At 46.4% G+C, this 17,978-nt stretch overlaps 1 protein-coding gene across 4 annotated transcripts in view; it reads right to left on the reverse strand.

Annotated features, from left to right (window-relative positions):
- TEX2 (testis expressed 2) overlaps positions 1-10,986 on the reverse strand; it is a 118,869-nt gene extending 107,883 nt beyond the window's left edge. For 2 of the 4 annotated variants that reach the window (XM_053567669.1, XM_053567666.1), the window contains exon 1: positions 10,851-10,986. The gene's annotated coding sequence lies outside the window, so the exon portion shown is untranslated. The other 2 variants (XM_053567667.1, XM_053567668.1) reach the window with 2 other exon arrangements.
- Positions 10,987-17,978: the final 6,992 nt, after the last annotated feature.

Here is a 17,978-nt window from a genome sequence, read left to right on the forward strand (position 1 = left end):
AAAGGGAGGGGGGCAGGGCAGTAAGAGGCTGTTCCAGGCTTCCAAGCAAAAAGGTGGATAGTTGGACTAGAGGGGCAGTGGGAAGCTGGACAGGAGAGAATCATTCCAGAGATGTTTCCAAGATAACAGTCAATAGCAGCTGATAACAGGACTAACAGATAAAGGCAGGGAGAGGCCCAGCTTACCTTTGCAGTGAGGAGGAATGTCAGTTGCCTCTTGCAGAACATACTAGCAATCGCTGTGCAAACTACAGCTCACTGGCATCATACTTCCCTCGCCATCTATATTTCAGAGTTTCTAAATAAATCTACAGCCCTTCTCTTATTTAGTCCTAAATCTATTCCTGAAACTCATCCATTTTTAACACATATTTATCAAGCATCTACTATGCACTGGGGATAAAGAGGTGACCAAGGCCCGGCGTGGTGGCTCATGCCTATAGTCCTAGCACTGTGGGAGGCTGAGGTGGGTGGACTGCCTGAGCTCAGAGGTTCAAAACCATCCTGAGCCAGAGTGAGACCCTGTCTCTACCAAAAAAAGCCAGGCGTGTGGTGGGTGCCTGTAGTCCCAGCTACTTGGGAGGGTAAGGGCAAGAGAATCACTAAAGGAAGAAAAGAAAAAAAAAAAAATTAAGAGGTGACCAACATCTCTCTCCTCTGAGGCCCTGGGTATTGCTCAGAGGCAGCCTTTAAACCCTATGGCAGCAGACGCAACTCCCAAAACTAGGAGACATCTACCTCCTGGAAGCTTCATACAAGCCACTTAACAGACCCCTCTTGACCTCTTAGAGACATCCCGTAATGCAACAAAGGGCCCAAGTACTTTTCACTGAGATTCATTCCTCATTTCAGAAAATCCTGGGCCCAGGAGATATCAAGTCAAACTTCCCCAGGTTTCTGAGCTTTGCTCTTAAAGGAAGACCATGAAGCTCACCAAGTGGGTTCTTCCTTCTGCTACATAATCAAACTCCTTTTCCTTTTTTTTTTTTTAAGACATAATCTCACTGTTGCCCTAGGTGAGTGCTGTGGGATCATAGCTTATAGCAACCTCAAACTTCTAGGCTCAGCGATCCTCTTGCCTCAGCCTCTCAAGTAGCTGGGACTACAGATGCCCACCACAACACCTGGCTACTTTTTGTTTTTAGTAGAGATGGGGTCTCACTCTTGCTAGGGCTGGTCTTAAACTCCTGAGCTCAAGCAATCCACCCCCCTGGCCTCCCAAGAGTGCTAGGATTGGGCCCAGCCCAAACTCCTTTTCTTTAAAATGAACAGAGTTTGGGAAGTACATGTAACTTGTGATCTTTCATTTGATGCCCAGATTAGTCTAAGCTGGGCCTTGCCTGTCACTGAGATTGGAGGTTTTATAAACCCTGGAGCTACACTGTCCAATATGGCCACATAGAGCTATTTAATTTAAAATTAAAGCTTCAAATAGCTGGGCATTGTGACAGGCGCCTGTAGTCCCAGCTACTTGGGAGACGGAGGCAGGAGAATCACTTGAGCCCAGGAGTTGGAGGTTGCTGTGAGCTGTGATGTCACAGCACTCTACCCAGGGTGACAGCTTGAGGCTCTGTCTCAAAAATAAATAAATAAAAATTAAATTAAAGCTTCGGTTTCAGTTTTAATTAATTGAAACTAAAGCTTCAGTTTCTCAGTTTCACTAGCCACCTTTCTAATGTTTAACACATGGCTGGTGGTTACCATATTAGAGAGCACAAATCTAGCACATTCCCAACTTTACAGAAAGGTCTGCTGGACAGTGGTGCACAGAGGCGCTGCAACAGGGCTCTATGCACATTTGACTTGATTTCCCCTTTAAAAAATAAAAACAAAAGTTTATCATAGATGTTCAACAAATTAACTTATATCCTGTTTGATTTTACAATCGAATGCTATACATTGAACTTAAAGTAATATATACCACAAAAATACCACTTTTTAACCAGTTTCACAGTTTGGGCTTTGTGTAAAATTCATTTGCTAAGAGTGTTTGCAATAATCTATGACTTCATTTGCAGGCAAGAGAGGGACCATAATTTTATAAGCCATTATGGATACAAATTTGTTTTTTTATGTGCCTTAGATTCTGTCCAAAACCGTTGATATTTAATAATACACAGACTAACTGGTCCTCTTGAAAGAACTCTCATTTTTCATGTCTATTTCTCATAAGCAAGTCTAAAGGGAGTTTCCAAGAAATGTTCATTTCAGATTCTGAATTATAACTACCTAACACCAGTGCTATAATTATGCAGCAGGCAGGAATTTTTTTCTCTAAGATCCTTTCTACCAACTGATTTACAGTCCAAAGATGCATTTATACTGAGAAATTCCACCAACAATGAACCCTTGAACATAAAAACATCTTGGCACAAGATTAGCAGAAGTTGATAATTATGGAAACTGAGTGACAGATGCATGGGGTCCATTATATTGTTCTTTACTTCTGTATAGTTTTAAAAGTTTTCCAGGCCCGGCGCTGCGGCTCATGCCTATAATCCTAGCACTCTGGGAGGGCAAGGCAGGCGGATCCCTTGAGCTTGGGAGTTCAAGACCAAACTGAGCAAGAGCAGGACACCAATCTACCAAAAACTGAAAAAGTTAGTCAAGCGTTGCAGTGGGTGCCTGTATTCCCAACTGCTCAGGAGGCTAAGGCAGGAGAATTGCTTGAACCCAGGACTTTGAGGTTGCTGTAAACTGGGCTCACACCATAGCACTGTAGCCTGAGGCAACAGAGTGAGACTGTCTCAAAAAAAAAAAAAAAAAAAAAAAGTTTTCCACAATAGAAGACTGAAAAAAAAAAAAACCTAATGTAATTACATACCAATTTGATCAGGACTAACAAACATTTTGCAGGATAATATGGCTGGGATTGTAGTATTTTACTGACAATCCCAAGCCAGGCCAAAGAACTGAAACCAGAGACTGTCTTATGAAGTTCTCCCCTGCATGATGCTGCGGTGTGGGTGTTCCTCTGGATGAGAAAATATCACATCAAATCTTGTCAGAGATGGGGTTCGGGCAGGTTGCACCCAGCAGATCACCTAGTAACAAGGCCACTGGCTCTTGTCCCTTTCCTTATCAGGCAAAAAAGGCTAAAGATCTCCTTCCCACATCCAAACAGTAAAGCAGACAGCTGCAGGAGGAGCAGAGGAACAGCTGCTTCTGGTCCACCAAGCCCTGCACCCACTGCCAGAGGCTTCTCCAGGTGGGGCCAGGTCTCCCAGCTATGGGTGTGGAATGCTTAGCACATTACAGAAAGTCCAACACCAAGCAAGTAATTCTGCCTTAGAAAGCCTCCAGTGGACATGCCTATTAGCCATCTTAGTTTTACCTTCGGGTGGAAAGTGCTGACTAAGAAGAGCTCAACCACTCCAGATCAAGTTCCCCACAGCCCCGAGAGCCAACAGGCCCTACCCACAGCCCTTTCTGTACGTGCCAGGCATTGCTCTCAGGGCTTATTCAACCCTCACAGCCACTAGGAGGTGGGAAACTGAGGTGCAGAAGGTTAAAAAACTTACCAAGGCCCCTTGAGCAGCACCTGGTTCCCTGCTCTCCCCTCCATATTGTGCTGCCCTGTGACACGCCCTCCAAAGCCTGGCACCTTTTGGGTCTACCCTTCCTATCTTCCCTCCCTGCCCCTCCTCACTGCAGCCATTACCCACATGTTGCTCCCTCATTAAAGTCTCTGCCCAGCTCTCCCAGTTGTTGGCTCCTTCCCTGTACTTCTTTCTTGGTGTCCTGCTCTTTTCCTTCAGAGAAAGATTTCCCACGTGCAACAATACACACAATGCGGGAGGGGGGTGGGGGTCTCAGTGTGTGACACACCTTTTGGGGGACAATTATAAGAGGGACTTTACCTAACAAATGCAATTAGTGTAACCTGGTTTCTTATACCCTCAATAAATCTCCAACAATAAAAAAAAAAAAAAAACCACAATGCATCCCTCTGTTGACTTGTGCATTGTCTAGACCAGATAATGTGCTATATGCAGAGACCACATCTGTTTGGCTACTGATCCAATTCCCAATGCCAAGCACGATGCTTGGCCCTATAGATGCTCAGATACTTGTAGAATGACTGATAATCATTGTTTAGTCAGTCCCTTCAGTAGAAAGATTTTTAAATTCTCTATTTCAAGCCAAAAATGATAAATATAACCATCTTTAGGAACATGCTTAAAAGACAGCATTAGGTCTAAGAAAGGACTGCAAATTGAATAAGAGAACAAACCAGCTTATGACAGCTTTAAATAGCAAAAGAGAAATAAAACTCATAAAATGCATGTTGTGATTCTGAAAGTTTATTTCCAGGAGCAATCCAAGGGTTGGGTCTTAATCTCAAATCCTACGTGGCAGTCCCATTCTCAACTGTTAAAATAAGCTGAAGAAGCACTCATTGCATTAGTCTCGGTAATCGGCTTAGGGGAAAGCCCTTAGAACCAATATTACAGGCAACGCCAACAGACAAAGATCACCTGGTTTCCCATCCTCCTGCCACCATATGGAAGGTTAAAGCCTTCTCTCAATAGTCCTACTTATGCCCACAATGACCCAGCCTACAGCTTTTATTCGCCAAGAAAAATCTTCCCTTTCAAGGACCTTCTGTGACTCCCACAAAGAGTTAGTCCTCAAGTTTAACAAAGTTCTCCCAATACAAGTAGTCTCTTGAGGTTTCAGTTACCCAAGGCCAGCTCAGGTCCAAAAATATTAAATGGAAAACTCCTGAAATAAACAATCAGGAGGTTTACGTTGTGCACTGTTCTGAGTGCCACGATGACATCTCTTGCTGTCCTGCTCCATCCCACCCAGGACATGAGTCACATTCCTTTGTCCAACGATGCTACCTGCCAGTTAGTTACTCAGTAGACTTAGTAGCTGTCTGTTATTAGATTGACTGTCTTGGTATTGCAGTGCTTGTATTCAAGGAACCCTTATTTTACTTAAGAATGGCCCCACTACAAAAGTAGTGATGCTGGTAATTTCAATATTCCAAAGTGAAGCTGTAAAGTGCTACCTTTAAGTGAAAAGGTGAAAATTCTCAACTTCATAAGAAAAAAAATCATATGCTGAGGTAGCTAAGATATACAGTAAGAACAAGTCTTTCATCCATGAAATTGTAAATTTTTTTTTTTTTTTAAGACAGAGTCTCACTTTGTTGCAGCAACCTCAGTGATCCTCTTGCCTCAGTTTTTCATTTTTAGTAGAGATGGGGGTCTCACTCTTGCTCAGGCTGATCTTGAACTCATGAACTCAAGTGATCCACCTGCCTTGGCCTCCCAGAGTGCTAGGATTATAGGGGTGAGCCACCGTACCCATCCAAAATTGTGAAAATATTATAATTGTGAATTGTGAAATTGTTATAATTATTCTATTTTATTATCAATTATTGGTGTTAATCTTACTGTGACTAATTCATAAATAAATCTTTACCATAGGTATGTATGTACAAGAAAATATATCTAGGGTTCAGTACTATCCACGGTCTAGGGCATCCATGGGGAGCAACATAAGCTGAGTTCTATGCCAGCTTTATACCCATTGACCTTGCTGTGTGATATTGGACCAATTACTTAACTTCTCTGAACCTCAATTACCTCATTTTAAAATAAGAGTCATGGCGGCGCCTGTGACTCAGTGTGTAGGGCGCCAGCCCCATATGCCAAGGGTGGCAGGTTCAAACCCAGCCCCGGCCAAACTGCAACTAAAAAATAGCCAGGCGTTGTGGCGGGCGCCTGTAGTCCCAGCTACTCGGGAGGCTGAGGCAAGAGAATCACGTAAGCCCAAGAGTTAGAGGTTGCTGCGAGCCGTGTGACGCCACGGCACTCTACCCAAGGGCGGTACAGTGAGACTCTGTCTCTACAAAAAAAATAAATAAATAAATAAAAATAAGAGTCATAATAGTATCTACCACTCCATAGGGTACTGTGAGGTTTAAAAGTAGAAATAGTGCCTGGCACACAGTAACTGTCCATTAATGAGAGTTACATTGTTATCCCCTTCATTTTTTTGCCTTTCAAGGCACTATTACAAACATCCAACTGAGACTTCAGGAGTCCTAAATGAAGTCATTTCCTTTCAATCACTGAATTTTTGAGATCCTTAGTTTCATTAACTTGTATAAGCTGAGCTGGGGGAGGGAGGTTGGAGGGATCCAAGAAACCAAGTCCTGGCCAGGTGCAGTGGCTCATGCCTATAATCCCAGCATTCTGGAAGGCCAAGGTGGGTGGATAGCCTAAAGTTCAGAAGTTTGAGACCAGCCTGAGCAAGAGTGAGACCCCATCTCTACTAAAAATGAAAAACTGAGGCAAGAGGATCACTTCAGCCCAAGAGTTTGAAATTGCTGTGAGCTATGATGCCATGGCCCTCTACCGAGGGCGACAAAATGAGACTGTCTCAAAAAAAAAAGTGAGACTCTGCCTCAAAAAAAAAAAAAGGAAAGAAAAAAAGGAATCAAGTCCTCATTTTGAAAGAGAGATCTCTTCAGACCTAGAATGGTGAACTGATGTCCAACCCATATCCTGCCGCTGCCTTGTGTAATTCTAGGTAATCCACATGGCAGTTGGGAAAATTAGGGTTTCAAATGGTGAAGTGGGCTAACAGGTAAATCTGCGAGAACTGCAGCCAGGCCTCCTGACACCATAATCAGTGCTCCTTCTACCCAACCAGTGTCAGTCAAGTGCTTCTATACTTTCATGACCTCCTGGCTTCCCTCTCATTAGTGGTGTTTCATGGTCATTTCGTGCAATGTAATTAAGCATTATAAGGAGTTTGCAAAGGAGCAACACAGAATCTTGTATATAAACTTCCCATGCTTTAAAACTCACATGTAAAATATTCACATCAGGGTAGGTTTCCAATCTTCTTATGACAACATTTATTTTTAACTTGGGATTTTAAGTTGACAAAGACCTTAATGAATGAATAGGCAGGACAAAAAGAGCTGTCCGTCTATGGCTCATTAGCTCCTAAAGTTAATGCTTCTCACGGGAGTCAGGCAAAGGATAGAGCTCCAAGCAACCAGCAGCCCACAGATCATGGATTATTGCCTAGGCTCCAAGTGGCAAATCTTATGAGATGCTCCCCAGCTTTCCCCAGCTAAACATTCATTTTGTCATAGGAAAATATCTATTATTGGGTGCTCACTGTAAGCCAGGGCCATGAGTTATAATTCTTACAGTTATTTATAAATAAGGTACTACCATAGTTCATCTAATCTAAAACTACTGACTATAACACATATCATTATTTTATGTATCAAAAAAAGAAGCCACTGCTAACTACAACTATAACCATAAATTATGCATTTTTATCCAGAAATGTCAAGAAGAGATAAATTGTAGTCTTAGCATTGTTGAAATGGGAATATCATCCCACATAAAAAATCTAAGGCAGAGAGAGAGAAAGCAATCTACCCAAGGTCATATAGCTGCTAAGTAGAGCACAAGGATACAGACCCAACAAGGTGGTTACCTTTCACTAACCATGTCAGTAAACTCAGATCATCCAACAGCCTTGTGGATTACCCAGAATTGCAGTGGGCACAGAAGCAGGACACTGGTGCTAACTTTGGCTCTTCCATGAGCAAAGAAGTTCATTAACTGTCCCAATTCCAGAGTATCTCTAAACCTGATCCTTTCATATGTCCACTCAAAAGAAGCCCTGCACTAGAATAGCTCTAATAAACTGCCATTCCTCTCCTAAGGAAAGCAATGTGGTACAATGAAAATAGCATGTTTTGTAATCAAAGTCCTAGACTGAAATTCCTGTTCTACCATTCAACCAGCTTATCACCCTGGTGGTCAGGTTATTGAACTGCTGTGAGTCTCGGTTATCTGTTCTGTGAAATGAAGCTATTACATCTGCCTTGGAGGCCTGCTCCAGGATGGACAGGATATACACGTATATTACATAAAAAGCAGAAAAGTAATAGTAGCTGGCAGAGTTGGAACTCAACCATGCTCCCTTTTCTACACAAATTGTCTGCCTTGGGACAGAATCAAAGAAGATTCCCTGTGATCTCAACAATTCCCCAAGGAGAGCCTCAGGAGATAAAAATCAGACAGACATTAGGAGACCCTGAGGGATACTCAACCCAAAAAAATGAACTGGAAGCACCTGGAGAACAAGAGATAGGGTTTGTTTAATGAACTTCCTAATTTTTTAATAAATGAATTGATGAAGAGAAAAGAAAGTACAGGCACTTAATATCAAAAGGCACTGTTCAATAGACATGAGGATGAATATAGTTTTATACTGAACCTACCACAGAAAGCCCATCTTTGAAGATTCAGGTTGATATCGAAAGTAATCTAAGGTTGGGTATGGTGGCTCATGCCTATAATCCTACCACTCTGGGAGGCTGAGGCAGGTGGCTCCCCTGAGCTCACGAGTTCAAGATCAGCCTGAGCAAGCCCCACCTCTACTAAAAAAAAAAAAAAAAAGAAAGAAAGAAAGAAAAATGAAAAACTGAGGCAAGAGGATCACTTGAGCCCAAGAGTTTGAGGTTGCTGTGAGCTATGATGCCATAGCACTCTACCAAGGGCAACAAAGTGAGACTCTGTCGCAAAAAAAAAAGAAAGTAATCTACAGTGGGAAGAATATCCCTATTACTCTGTTTTGCTCTACGTTAAGTAATATTCTGCATATTTCTCCCCTTTCTGCCCTCAAAGGCTTCAGAAAATCTCCAGAAAACAGAACTTTTAACTTGCCAGGAAGGTAAATTACATGGCATGCAGAAACAAACTCTTCACCCTTTTCATTCTAGCATATCTGTAATGCCTAGCAGTTTCTGGCACACAGCAGACTTTCAATAAAAATTACTTGAATTAGTATTTCTTTTTTGATTCCAGGCAATTGCTTTTTGTCCAAAACATTCTACACATCTAAAAGCTTAATCCTTCCTGTTTCTCTTCCAGAAGCGTTCTAATAACATAATCTCTAATAACAAACAGAATGTTTGGGATATACTATGGCTCTAATCTTCTCACATGATAATTCTCCTCCCTCTTCAATGCTCAGCCCAAACCAAACTCCTGAACTTTTTCCCTACCCCTCCGAATCTGTTCCAGCCCTTGGGTTACTTACCCATGGACTCAACTACCACCTTCTTCTGATCTGAATCAGTTTGTTAATCTCCTTCCTCTCAGGCATGGTGCCTTTTCCTGGAGATAAACGTGCAAGCAAGTTGTTATTTCACCCTGAGCCTTCCACATGCTCTCTCTCTAAGCCTTCACTGGCACTCCCAGAGGGGCTCAACTAATAAGAAATGATATGGCAAAAAACAAACAAACAACAACAACAAAAAAAAACTCTATTCCCATCACCTCAGGAGGCTTTCTTGATTTCCTTAAGTTTACATCAACTATCAATTAGTGAAGGAATTTGAAAGAATACCGAAATAGTCTATGGGCTGGGTAAGCGATAACACAAATAGCAGTTTCACTCACTCTTTCAGTATGAGACAAGCTGCCCCATGTCACGAAGCTCTAAAACTCAAAATCCTGGACTCCTCAAACTCTCTCTACCCCAGTGTTCAAGATCATTTGCCCCCTATTTTTCCCTACAATTTTCCATTTAAAAGTCACTGGTTGCTTCCCTTCCAGTTTACACCTGGCTCCCCACTGTGACTCCTCTAAATCCTTTATCAAAACAGGGCAGTGCCTGTGGCTCAAAGGAGTAGGGTGCCGGCCCCATATGCTGGAGGTGGTGGGTTCAAACCCAGCCCCAGCCAAAAACTGCAAAACAAAAAAAAAAGAATTATCAAAACATGTAAAAAGGCACATTCCTTTTAATTCGTGTGCTGAGCAGTAATGGTGTCAAGACGCTGGGATTTTAAACGTGAATATGGCATGACCCCAGCCCTCAAAGAACCTACTCTAAAAGTACGTCCTCCCTGTGCAGTGTCTGTAAAACGTACTGTTAAAGTACTTCACAGTTCAGAGAAAGAGCGAGGGTGGAAACAGACTTTGCCCTTACATTTGATGCCCTGTAACCATAACAACCGTGGTTTAAGTAAGTATCAACCCACTGAGGGTCTAAGTTTTCCCAAAAACCACTTGCAAAAGGGGAAAACTCCCCTACACCAACTCCCGCCTCGGCTGTGCGCTCAGGGCGGCGTGTGTGGTGCGAGGTGGACCGGCGGCCCATTCCTTCTCCCCGTCCCGCCGTTTCGTTTCTCTGCCCTCCTGCCAGCAGCGACGGCGTCCACCGTCACGCCGCCCCGGCAGGGCACCTGGCATTAGGCCTCAGCCCAATGTCACTTGTTAACCTTCCGATCTCCCGGATTTCGGCACGCCGCCGCCTCCCTTCTAAAGCACACAAACCATCCCACGACTACCCGCGTTTTCCAGGAGTTAAGAAAAAAACAACCCAGACGCAGCCAACCTCTGACAGATTCGCGTAAAAGTAACTGCGGTTTTCCACTTCTAAGCACTTCCAGCCGTGGGCGAGGGGGTGGCAGGAACCCGGCCCCATTCATAAAACTGTAAGCCGTTTTCCTTCAGTTTGCGTGTGACTGTGCCTCCCCGCCCCGGGATGAGCCAAGAGCCGGGCGCTCGGGACCGCAGTCTGGGGGGAACCCGCCGGCGGGCAGCGCCAGCCGGGGTCAAGCCCACACCTCCCGACACGGCTCCGAGAGAAAGGTTTGTTCGGGGGCGTCGCGGCGGGAGACCCCGTCGGTACCTGGGCCGTGACAGCAGTGGGCGGCCGACCCCCGCGCTCAGCCGCGCCAACGGCTGCCGGAGCCGGCCGGTACCTGAACCCTGCGGCGTCGGGCCGTCCCCCCCGCCCGGGCCTTCTCCGCCGGGCGCTCCCTCTCTCACGCCCACGTCCGGCTCCAGGCGCGCTCACCCCAGATCCTCCGGCTGCCTCATTGTACTACGCCGGCACTCCGTGCTTTACGCGGCTCCGGCTTCGGCTGGGGCTCCGGCCCGGGTACCGCAGCCCGCCCGCCCCCGGGCACTGGCCGCCCCGCCCCGCCGGCGGACCCGCCCCGCGCCTGCGGCCGTCGCCGCCAACCAGAGGGTGGCGGGGGCGGAGCCAGCGGCACGCCAGGCCCGACCAATCCAGCTTCCACAGCTCGCCGAGGAACGGCCGCAGAAATGGGCAAGCGATTCGTCAGGTCTGTGAAAGGGGCCACCGCCCTCCGGGCTGGGGAGAGGAGCGGTGGGAGGCTTACCTGGAAGAGTCCCGAGCGGGAGGGGTAAGAGCGTTCCTCTCACAGCCCAGCTGCAGCTCTTTGCCAAGCTATTTGCACTTAATTTCCTCTTCCTGCAGCCTAGCAACAAGTGCCCCTTGTTGTGGGGGTGCGGAGTGGGGAGAGAAGGTGGGAGGGCATGGGAAACTGAGGCTCGGAGAAGCAGAAATGTCCCGCTGGGCAAATTCACTCGAATTTGAGTTTTAGAGGACCGTCAGGCACATCCATCCAGTCCAATTCCAGAAATGGGCTTTAAAAAGCAAATTCCCCTAAATCTAGTCATGAGGAAACAGACAATCCCAAATTAATAGACAAATTCTCAGTCTCCCCACTATGTGCCTCCCCGACATAACCGTAACATCCAGTTCCAAACTGATCCTATTGCTAGTTCTTAGAACTTAGAGCTCTGGTATAAACTACTCCTTTTAGAAAAGCAGCATCTGAGGCCCAGAAAGGTAAAGAAACTTCTAAAGGTAAATTCTCTTTTAAAATGAGCTTCCTGGCTAGGTGACCTTAGCTCAGTGGTTAGGGCGCCGGCCACATACACCTGGGCTGGCGGGTTCAAACCCGACCAGGGCCTGCTAAACAACAACGATAACAGAAAAAACAGCCGGCCATTGTGGCGGGCTCCGGTAGTCCCAGCTACTGGGAGGCTGAGGCAAGAGAATCACTTAAGCCCAAGAGTTTGAGGTGACTGTGAACTGTGACACCACAGTACTCTACCGACGGTGACACAGTTAGACCCCTGTCTCAAAAAAATAAAAAATAGGGCGGCGCCTGTGGCTCGGTCGGTAAGGCGCCGGCCCCATATGCCGAGGGTTGCGGGTTCAAACCCAGCCCCGGCCAAACTGCAACCAAAAAATAGCCGGGCGTTGTGGCGGGCGCCTGTAGTCCCAGCTACTCGGGAGGCTGAGGCAAGAGAATCGCTTGAGCCCAAGAGTTGGAGGTTGCTGTGAGCTGTGTGAGGCCACAGCACTCTACCGAGGGCCATAAAGTGAGACTCTGTCTCTACAAAAAAAATGAAAAAAATAAAAATAAATAAAATAAATAAATAAAATAAAATGAGCTTCCTGGGTGGTAATGTTCTTTACAGGTAAGAACCTGGGGTGGTGGGCAAGACTGGCACATCAGTAGAGTTCTCTTGCTTATCCATGTTGCCTATCAATCAGTGCATCTTCTACATCAGTGAGTCATCTAAAGGATTTTAACCATCAGCTCCCAAAGTCCCACTCCAGAGCCTCTAGTTCACCAAGTATTGGGATGACATGGGGAAAATATGCATTCATTTTTTTTTTGTAGAGACAGAGTCTCACCTTATCGCCTCGGTAGAGTGCCGTGGCATCACACAGCTCACAGCAACCTCCAAATCCTTGGGCTTAGGCGATTCTCTTGACTCAGCCTCCCGAGTAGCTGGGACTACAGGTGCCCGCCACAACGCCCGGCTATTTTTTTGTTGCAGTTTGGCCGGGGCTGGGTTTGAACCCGCTACCCTCGGCATATGGGGCCGGCGCCTTACCCGCTGAGCCACAGGCGCCGCCCATGCATTCATTTTTTAATACCCTTCCACCCCAGGTCATCTGATGAGGTGGTACAGGGCCACACTCAGACTCATATTTTGAGTCTATCGTAGTCATAAAATTGAAATTAAACTGCCAAGGGCCAGGCATGGTGGCTCACACCTGTAATCCTAGCATTCTGAGAAGCCGAGGTGAGGGACTTGCTTGAGCTCAGGAGTTCAAGACCACCCTGAGCAAGAGTGAGATCCCGTCTCTAAGAAATAGCTGGGTGTTATGACCTGTGCCTGTACTCCCAGCTACTCAGGAGGCTGAGGCAAGTGAATTGCAATACGGTTGGAAGATTTTCTAGAAAGGGTAGAGGTCACCTACTGTGACGCTCAGAACAGTCCTATGAATGGGTCATGCCAAGAACTGAATGTAGGATACTGGATCTGGATGAAGCACCAGCTGAAAGCTTGAAATCCTGGCTAGGGGAAGGGCAAGGTTGAGGCCTCCAGCCTGGGGAAGCCAACCATTTCTCTAACCAGAGAGACATTGCATAAATACCCAATATCCCAAGGTAAACACATCCTTGCTCACTGCCATCATCAAGCCCAGTCAGAACCCTGGAAGGATGCCCTGCTCACTGGTGCCTCATTCTAAAGCCATCAAGCCCTACCCACCTTCTAGCCACGTTCCTCCTCCTGCCGCAGGGCCCCAGACACCTGTCTGACCCAGAAGTCACTGCCCTGGGACTTGGTCAGTCCCTTCCCCCTAGATTCCTCCCACAAGATTTCAGGCTTGTGAAATGGCCTCCACACAATGACCCTGTTTTTGCTGTGATATCTGGTGGATGCTGTATTTTCCAGGGACAACTCTGCACAGAGATCAGCTTTATCAGGGTGGAGGCTCTAGGTTGCAGATATCACTGCATGGGATCATCTCTGGCCTCCATTGGCCTTTTCAATAGAAAAGGAATTCTTGTCCCAATAGGAGAGGGCTCCAGGGATGGCTATCTAGAAATGTGCAACTAGGGAAGTTATCAATGGAAACACAGCTTAAAAGGTCTTGACCACATCCTCAAACCCCCACCTTAGAGAGAGAGAAAGAAAGGGCGGGAGTCCTGGAGCTGCACCCTTGCAAGGGTCCTTGGAAGCTGGCAGAGCGCATCTCATAGTGCCTACTATCTTCCTTACCCATTTCAAGAGCTACATAACTGTTAGATTAATGAACACTTACCAAACTGACCTCAAATTAAGGGCCAATAAGATCGAGCATAAACACTTAGAAGGAGCCCTTCTTTCTGAAAAGTGAGGAATTTGGATGCTTTGAAAAATAAATGAACATGTAATAACATAATATTTCCTACCTATTGAAAGATTACTATGCACTAGATACTGTACCAAGCCCTTTACACATATTAATTCACTGATACCTGTATAGTAAGTATGATTGTTATTTGTTCTATTTTATTGATGCAGAAACTAAAGCTCATAGAGGATTGGTGATGTGTCCAAGATAGCAGGGCCAGTTAAAGGCACAGCCAGCATTCAGGACCCTAACCACCAGGCTCCTCCAAACTGCTCTGCCCCAGTGCCTTCCCAAATGCCCTGTCTTGTTACCAAACAGGATAGATAACATCAAAAGGCAAAAGAAGCAAATATCACTGATCTTCAGCAAAGGTTGAAGCTTTTAACACAGGAGCACTGCCTTGGAGTGTAAGTTCCCTTGCTCTAACTTACCATCTGTTTAACCTTGAACCAGTTATGTAATTAAATCTCTGACTCTCAGATTGCTCTTCTATAAAATGGGAACAACAAATTCTGCCTCCTTGGACTGGCATAAAAATCGAATGAAGAATATGTAGGAATTGTTATGTACTTTGAACTTACAAGTGAAAAAATTTTAGAGCTTGGCGTCTGTGACTCATTGCGACCTATGACAAAGGTCCTTACTTTATCCCCCAAATAGTTGCTTTATATGCACAGCATACACAAAGTGAACTAAATTTTTCCACCTAGAGTAGGGTCTTAAGTCAGAAATACAAGCCCAAGTTAATACTCTGCCCACTTTCTCTAGTGCCACCTCCTCAACCCTCACCCCAGGCTCTCTTGCAACCCAGGTTTCAGCCATTGGTTAAGCCAACATAGGTTCTGGTATGCTTGAAAGATTCCCAGTTATGATATTTCAAGATAATCCCTATTTTCTCATGAATCTCTAAACAAATAAAAAATGCTCTAAGATTTTTAATTCAGTTTTTGACACTGCATTGCACTTTTGGAAGAAGTACAAAAAAACAAAAAAGTTGATCCACTTGTACATCTAACAAAGGTTAGGGATCTATTCTGCCACAAGCCCCACCATTAAGCAGCAATCACTGAGCGCTCGGTAAGTAACAGGTGGCGTACTGAGCACTGGAAATAGAGATGAAGGCACTTGTAGACACACCCAGGTGAACCTGAGGCACTAGGTCTAGTACAGAATGACTGTTACAGGCTTTCTCAGAGGTTAGCGCAGGGGCTGCAGGGGCACAGAATGGCACTTGTAACCCCTGGGGAAGCCCAGTAATGTTTTATGGGTGGCCAGAGGAAGTTTATTACAAAGAGAAACCAGAAGGGTGATAAAAACTCAAGTAAGAGTCTTACCACCCGGACCAAAGGAGAAGAGATTGGAGGAGAAAGCAGTCAACAGCACAGATACCTCAGAAGGGTACAGATAAGAAGAGGTCAGAGAAGTATACTTGGGGATTTGGAAAGTAGGTTATTAGGGTCACTGACAAATGCAGTGTGAGAGGGGCTGGAAATGCAGAGTCCCTAGGACTGGGCCGAGGAGAAGAGCTAAGGAGAAAGGAGAATGAAGAGGTTAAGCAGCAGAGGATGGAAGGGATAGGGTCAACGGAGGCCCATCGGGACGGGGAGAGGCCCTGGGCCAGGGGGAGGTTTCCTCTGCACTAAGACAAGCTGGATGCAGGTAAGGACAGGTGTGCCTGCAGGTTTATTCCTAGGTGCAGGGGAATAGGTGGAGGGAACTGGTCTTGCTTTGAAGTAGGAAGCAAAGCCATCTCTTTTGAATGGGTGGGGAGGAGATAACAGGGACTTTTAGGGAAACTGTGAAGGACTGGAAAAGCCATTGAGAGGAACAAAAGAGGGATCTGCCCAGTGGAGAGGGAGGACCCCAGGTGCCCCCCAGGACCATGTGCTTGCAGGGGCACCAGGTGTGGCAGCTGGACAGAAGGCTCTCTGGGGCTCGGCTTCTGGGCCTAAGTACGGAAAACCCAGGGTCAGGGTTGTTACACAGCTAGGGGCAACACTGGGCAGCTCAAGTATGGGTCAGGCGCTCTGTGCTGGCTGGAGGCAGAGCAAATCCAAGGAGGAGAAGAAGGGTGGGAAGAAATGTGTGCTTCAGGAAGGATGAGAAGAACCAGAGTCTGTTCGTTCAGGTGGGGTGGAGCCAAGGTTTGCATAGGTTACCATTCGGAGTGATGACAGGTGAGGTGTGGCCACAGAATTGGAGTTTAAAAGAAGCTCAACACCTGGGTTTCCCCCACCCTAGTTCCTCTCTGGGGAATAGTCAGTCTTAGGACCGGGCAGCTTCCAGTACATCTGCACCTCCCCTAGGACTGCTCTCCAAGATGGGGCGGGGAAGAGCATCATTCTGGGCTGATTTTCCTTCTAAAATGAAAACCTGTTAACCATCAGATGGGCTCCTTCCATTCTCAAGATACGAACATTTGTGGGAAGGGCTCCTTAGGGGTCATCACCAGGGCTTTAGAGATGCCTCACCCGGTGGGTTGCCACTCATGAGGATAATTCCCAGAGTAGCAGACAGTGGTGATGCTGATTATTTACTTTGCCAGTCAGCCTGTGAGACCCAAGGTTATTAAATATAAATGTCTCAAAGCTCTGTCATTCCAAGATCCACTGGGGAATGGTGGCTTCTAACTGATGTGGTGCAGTGCCAGAGTGGAATTTCTAGGGAGCAAGGCTGACATTTCCCTCCCCTTCTGCCCTGACTCTGTGCCTGCCCTCTCAGGCCCTTCCCAGGGCTCTGCACTGAGAATAAATATGCCCATCTTCCTCCAGGACCTTGACATCACCCGCCATCCTTGCTGCCTTCCAGCCACAAGGCCCTCTGCTAGTGACCACCATCTTCTTGCTTCCATGCCACATGGAAAATCCAAGTTTGCCCAGAATCACCCCAGAGCATGATTCTAACTCCAGGGAGACAGAGTAGAGGGTGTCAGCCCCAGTCCTGCAGCTGGGACCTCTCTCTGTCCCACCAGAACACTTTGCCTCTTAATAGCAGAGTGGGAGGGCTCAGCTGGCCACTGAATGACGTATACAGCCTCCTAGACACACAAGAAGGTTGGGTTTTTCTTTTTAACCTTGAAAAGGTGATTTATACATCCTGATACAAAGTAGCTAGAAATAAGTAGGAAATGTCAGCTCCCACCAGGTGGTTAAACACAATCATGAGTGGAAAGGATGGAATTGCTAGCGTTTGTCATTTTCGCATGGCTACTCAGCACCTATTTTATTCAGAAGACAAAAATGGCTTATATTGGGTGGCGCCTGTGGCTCAGTGAGTAGGGCGCCGGCCCCATATACCGAGGGTGGCGGGTTCAAACCCAGCCCCGGCTGAACTGCAACCAAAAAATAGCCGGGCGTTGCGGCAGGCACCTGTAGTCCCAGCTGCTCGGGAGGCTGAGGCAGGAGAATCGCTGAAGCCCAAGAGCTAGAGGTTGCTGTGAGTCCTGTGACATCATGGCACTCTACTGAAGGCAGTAAAGTGAGACTCTGTCTCTACAAAAAAAAAAAAAAAAGAAAGAAAGAAAGAAAATGGCTTATATTTAGGTGAGAGCTTAGGCAAAGAATGTTTTGAGTCTGTTTCGGCCAAGGTTGCCCAGGAAGCAGAGCTTGAGACGAAAGTTCACTTGCAAATACATTATGGTGGGGTGTGAGCCCAGGGAGAATACTTGGGGCTCAGGGATGGCAGCAGAAGCATGTGAGAATGTGTCATTAGGGTGACCAGATTCCTGGCTGCTCGATCTAGAGGGAGTGTCTAAGAAGCCCTGTGAGAAGCATCTCAGGGCCCAGCTCCAGGCAAAGGGCAAAGAGAAGGCATTTATCCCCTGGCTCCTGCTAGCATAGGGGCTGAGCCCTGCTTCCAGAATATACTGGTGTGGCACTGAGTGGCTTCCCACACATTCTAAGCTGCATCTTCAAAAGAGGTGCCCTGGGCTGGGGCTGAGAGATGCCAGCTGCAGGCCTGAGGCAAGATACTACC

The sequence above is a fragment of the Nycticebus coucang genome, chromosome 18 (genome assembly GCF_027406575.1).
Source record: "Nycticebus coucang isolate mNycCou1 chromosome 18, mNycCou1.pri, whole genome shotgun sequence".
Classification (NCBI taxonomy): Eukaryota; Metazoa; Chordata; class Mammalia; order Primates; family Lorisidae; genus Nycticebus; species Nycticebus coucang.